This window comes from Carcharhinus amblyrhynchos, chromosome 22, assembly GCF_965287045.1.
Source record: "Carcharhinus amblyrhynchos chromosome 22, sCarAmb.v2.hapA, whole genome shotgun sequence".
NCBI lineage: Eukaryota > Metazoa > Chordata > Chondrichthyes > Carcharhiniformes > Carcharhinidae > Carcharhinus > Carcharhinus amblyrhynchos.
In genome coordinates this window covers 18797759-18803758 of record NC_137345.1, presented here as the reverse complement: position 1 = coordinate 18803758, position 6000 = coordinate 18797759, and the positions used below count along the sequence as shown (strand labels likewise).

Here is a 6000-nt window from a genome sequence, read left to right as displayed (position 1 = left end):
AGGGCCTCGGTGAGATTGTTGTTGGTGCAGACTCAATGGGCTGAATGGCCACCTTCTGCACAGTAAGGATTCTATGACTGTGTGAGCCATTTTGAAACTGGTTCCATTCACTGATGCAATATTCACACTTGGTTACGCCAAGTCAAACTTCAATCCATGCCAATATGTTATCCTCTAATTTATTCCTTTACAACTGAGCAAAATTGACCTTAAGTGTTGTTAAAAGCTCTGTGTTCCTGACATGTGGACAACAGTGGCAATATAGTATTTCTTAGTCATGCTTAGGAACACTGGGAAAGCAATGGTGCACTTCCTTCTTGAAACCAACTGTGTTACAAGTGAATGGTCTTCAAAAGGCATTGTGAGTCAACCACATTGTATGGGAATCGTGTAAAAGAGATTTGCTCAGGTAGAGTGGTAGAAACCCATTCTTGAATGACATTAGTAAGCTATCGTTCTTCTTAAAAAAGATGTAGCACCTTTTATGGACATATTCTAATATTAGGATATGAATTAGCAGAATTCCTGTATTCAGTTGAACATTTTACCTTTGCTTTTATTTCTGATAATTTGCAGATTGAACTGCTGCGAAATAGATATGGTGTGCAGGGTATTGTGAAAGCACAATTTTCAAAATACAACGTGCTGTTATTGAATGTGATACTGTTACATATCATGGTTTTGTATTAGACCTTTGATAGTGAAATGAAAATAGAATATTGCTTTAAATGTTATGATATGCAAGTGGTTCAGGATGCAGGATTGAAAAATTCCTTCATCATATTTATGGTCAGGAATTATTTCAGACACAAAAAATATTAAAATGAGTGGATGATCTTCAAACATTGAATACAACAAAATACTGTACAAAGACTGATCTGATCAAGACTTTGACTCAAGGCCATCAAAACACCATGGCAGGGTTAAAAAAAAGTTTAATTCAGCTTACAATCTAATGTTTATAAGTATATATTAATGCACAATTAACTTTTCAATGAAACAAACAATTATTTTTACAATGAATGACTTTATCCTCAAACTGCTCATTGGAAAATACACCCATGCATCTAATTTTAAAATTGTGCTTCAATGGGGAGGGGCAGGAAGCAATATCATGTTTCAGCAAAATATGGCAAAGAAACAAGAAGCTTCCTTTTAGATTTAGGCACTGTATGGAAAAGCAACAAAAAAAGGGTTTATTTTAAAATTTGAGGATAGCCCTTTTCTTTATGTTCACTTAAGGTTTCAATGCTTGGTAAACTACCAGGCTTCACAGGTATTGTATTCTAATGGAAATTTGAAGAAAAGTTAAATCAAGCTTGGTTTAATCAAATATTCTACCTTGCTGTTTAAGAAGCTAACAGTAAGTTACTGAAAAGTAAACTTCTCAACAAAACACCAATCAGTAATTGACACAAAAGTCTAAATAAAGATGACAGTAACTCACTCATGGTCCAATCACATTGTGCCACCAATGTGATACAAATACTTTTAAACAAATATATAAACAATCAGAATAACTGGATTTTTTAAAAATAAATTAAGCATTCAAATCTAAATTGCAATTTATGGTGGCCACTTTTATAAAGCAATGCTGCTCTGGCATCAAAAAAGAAAAGTTATAAAGTGCATTTGCCTAAAGGATATAAAATCTGGAAATAAAACTCTACTCTTAATGAACTAAATTAGCGAAACGAAAGAAAAACAGTCAAGATGTAAGAAATCTGAAAAAAAAATTACTGGAAATGCTCAGCAGATCTGGCAACATCAGTGGAGATCAGGTTAATGTTTCGGGTCAATAGCAAATATTACCTCTGCTTCTCTCTTCATAGATCTTGCCAGACTTTCTGAAGATTTCCAGCATTTTCTTTTAAAATATTGAGAGCTGCAATAAAACAAAGAAAGTAGATGCTTCAGTTCATTTTTCTGAGATGGGATCAATTGAAATACAACACTGCCAGAGGTTAAAATCTATTGCTGATCAGAATTTTGACCTGTGGGAGAGGGGGGAAATATAGAGAGAATTAGAAAAGATCTTAAAATCAGTCAGACTTAATATGCAAATAAGTTGGTTAGGCAATAACTGCATTGACACAAGTGTGGTTAGTGAAGGCCGGTAATACAGAAAGAAACAGACCCTAAACATTTCTTGCTCCTCTCTTCACTGATGCTGTCAGAATGTGGAATTCTTCCAACATTCTACTTTTATTTAAACAGCTTTGCATGGCTAGCTTTTAATTGTAATGAAATTAAATAGGAGAACATGTAGCATTTTAATTTCAGTTTTCTGCCGTCAGAGGCTGGTTCAACAAAAATAACATGAAACATGGCATGTCCTAACAAACTAAAATATCACAAGGTTCTACAATGGAGCTTTATGAAGCAAAATTGGGCACTAAATCACAATGTGAAATTAGGGCATATGGTCAAAAGTTTGGCCAAAGAAGTAGGTTTAGAGACTTAAAAGGAGGAAAGAGAGATACACAGTAGCTTTCAAAATTGGATCAATATTTGAAAAGAAATTGAGAAATGGGCAAGAGCAGGGGTGCAAAACCACCTGGATTGCTCTCTGAATGAGCTGAGAATGAATGGGTGGAATGGTCTCCTTTTGTACTGGACTATCATTTTTATGAATCTATCCAGAGGTATGTTGCATTAGTAATTTGTTTTAAGTGAATAAATTCATCCCCATGTTAATGAAATATATTACATTTTTATTATGAGTCTTCATGCTACATCATGGCTTTCAATTAAAAAAAAGACATTTTAAACAAGGTACCAAATGTCACACTTATGAACAATAGATTGCATGTGTTTCAGTTGTAGAGAAAATCCAAATGATATTAAATAACCCATTGAAGGCAACATCTGAAAAACAGTAACCCAGTAAAGGACCGCCATCAGAGCTTTGGAAAAGCTATTTTATTAATTAAACATCCATATAAATAGTTCATCTAGGGAGGGTTCCTCGTTTTTTCTTTGGAATGCTCAGTGAGTCAGTCCTATTCATAATTTGTACTGTAATATCTCATACCCCTCTGTAAATTCTAACTCCTTGGCTTCAGCTTTCAACACCACCATCTCCCCACTGTCTCCCAGTCCTGCCCATCCCCAGGTGAAAATTTACCACTTTATGTCTGAGGGTTTTCAACTGTTGGTGCATAATTGATTTGGGCATAAACCCTGCAATAGGTAAGTACAATGTGTAATGTGGTGCTATGCCACACAGACTAGAAAGAAGTATGAACATATGAAAACCGGTAATACAGAAGGAAACAGACCCTAAACATTTCCTGCTCCTGTCTTCACAGATGCTGTCAGAACATGGAGTACTTCCAACATTCTGCTTTCATTTAAACAATTGTGCATGAACGTGACAAGGTGGCACAGTGATTAGCACTGTTGCCTCACAGTGCCATGGATCCAGGCTCGATTCCTGGCTTGGGTGACTGTCCGTCTGGAGTTTGCATGTTCTCCCCATGTCTGCATGGGTTTCCTCCGGGTGCTCCGGTTTCCTCCCAAAGTCCAAAGATATGCAGGTTAAGTGGATTAGCCATGTTAAATTGGCCCTTCGTGTCAGGGGGACTAGCTAGGACAAATGCATGAGGTTATGGGGATAGGACCTGGGTGGGATTATGGTCAGTGCAGAGAAAATGGGCCAAATGGCCTCCTTCTGCACTGTAGGGATTCTATGATAACTAGGAGCAGTAGGCCACTCAGCCCCTTAAGCCTGCTCCGCCACTCAAGATAATGGCTAACTTCAGTCCCAAATTCCTGTCTATCCCTGAAAACCTTTCACCACCACCGCCCCCCCAACCCCCCCCTCCCCCTTATTGATTGAGAATTTATCCGGCTCTGCCTTAAAAATAATCAAAAGCGCTGCTTCCTCTCTCTTTTTTCCTGCAAGTTCTTTCTTTAGTTATCTACAGTTGCATGTGCATAAACATAGTTTACATCAGAATCTTGGTTACAACGAGGAGGTAATAATGTAGCATCCTGATGGAGTTCAGCACTTCAATTACCCCCTTAACAATGAAACTACATCATTAACAGCAGCATCAGCATGGTGCCCACTGGCTGGGCTGCTTCTCATTCGCTGCTATGACCCTGCAGCATATTCTAAGTAGAACTGCAGAAAAATAATGATGGGATCTATTCTGATTATGTCACCAATCTCCTTGCTGCAATGTCTGGGCCATTGGTTCCTTTACCATTAATTACGAGCTTGTAAAGCCAGTAAATCGAAATTAAAGACCAAGATAACCACTGTACCTGGATTGAAGCAGTAAAGGAAAAGAGTTGCAGAGACTCATGACCCTCTGAGAAAATGAGTGACTCCTTGTATTTAAACAGAGACCTCCAGTTCCACATTCTCCAAAAAGAAACATCCTCTTTAAATCCACTCTGTCAAGGCGCCTCAGGATCTTAAATGTTTCAATCAACTCATCTCTTACCCTTCTAAACTTGTGAATGCAAACCTAACCCCTCCAACCTTTTCTCACAAGACAACTTGCCCATTCCTGGTATTAGTCTAATAAACCTCCTCCAACTGCTTACAATGTATTTACATCTTTCCTTAAATAAGGAGACCAATACTATACACAATACTCAGAAAAATACTTACCTCAGATGTAGTCTCATCAATGCCCAGTACTACTTAAACAAAACCTATTACTTCTGTCATCAACTCACCTCACAATAAATGACAACATTCTATTAGCTTTCCTAACTACTTACTATATCTAAACACTAGCCTTTTGTGATTCAGCCACTAGGACATCCAGATCACTCAACCTCAGACCTCTGCAATATCTTACCATTTAGATAACAATATTCTTTTTTATCCTTCCTGCCAAAGTGGACAATATCACATTTGCCCAGATTATACCACACTTGCCACTCACTTAACCTAATGCCCCCCGTAGCCATCTTACAACCTCTTCATAATTTTACTTATTATTTATCTTGATGTCATCGGCAAATTTAGCAGCCATACCTGCAGTCCATTCATCCAAGTCATTTATATAAATTGTAAAAGGACAGCACTGATCCCTGTGGCACACCACTCGTCACATCCTGCCAACCAGAAAAACACCCGTTTATGCCAACTGTTTCCTGTTAGCTAGCCAAACTTCAATCCATGCCAATATGTTATTCCCTACACCATGAGCTTTTATTTTCTGCAGTAACTTTTGATGTGACGCACTACCAAATGCCTGGTTCCCCTTTATCCATAACACATGATTCCTTCTACGAATTTCAAAAAATTGATTAAACACGATTTGCCTTTCGCTAAATCAGGATGAGTCTGATTGCCTTGATTAATAATGGTTTCTAACTTTTTCCCTATGACAAACGTTGAGCTAACAGTCTGTGGTTTGCTGCTTTCTGTCTCTCTTTTTGAATAAAAGAGTTACAACTGCTATCTTCCAATCTAACGGAACCTCCCTCAATCTAAGGAATTTTGGGAAGTTAACACAAATGCATCAACTCTCATCAGCCAGTTCTTTCAAAACCTTAGGGTGAAGTCCATCTGGACCACGGGATCTGTCAGCTCGTAGGCCTAATAATCTGTTCAATACAACTTCCCTGGCAACTGTAATTTTCTGAGTTCCTCCCTCCCTTCCAGTTTGATGTCCAGCTATTCCTGAAATGTTCCTGGTGCCCTATATAGTGAAGACAGATGCAAAATACCAGTGTAGACCATAGCCCTAATTTCCATTACCAATTCCTTAAAAACACTTTATATAGGACAAATGCTCACTTTGTTACCTTTTCTTTATTAAATATCTATAGAAACTATGTATATCTTTACATTATGGGCTAGCCTTCTCTTATATGTTAGTTTTCCCCTCCTTAGCAACCTTACTGTCATTCGTTAATGTTCTTTACATTCTTTTTAATCATCTGACCTGCCACTTATTTTTACGTAAATATATACTTCTTCTTTAAGTTTAATGCTGTTTTTTATTTCCCTTTATCTGTGTATTCTGAAATATG

General features: G+C 37.5%; 1 protein-coding gene across 9 annotated transcripts in view; it reads right to left on the bottom strand.

Moving 5' to 3' along the window:
• Window positions 1-349: 349 nt before the first annotated feature.
• Window positions 350-6000, bottom strand: part of LOC145357028 (C4b-binding protein-like) — a 51834-nt gene continuing 46183 nt past the window's right edge. For 7 of the 9 annotated variants that reach the window (XR_013889234.1, XM_080210074.1, XM_080210077.1 and 4 more), the window contains one exon: window positions 350-1994. The gene's annotated coding sequence lies outside the window, so the exon portion shown is untranslated. The remainder of the gene's footprint in view (window positions 1995-6000) is intronic. The other 2 variants (XR_013889235.1, XM_080210075.1) reach the window with 1 other exon arrangement.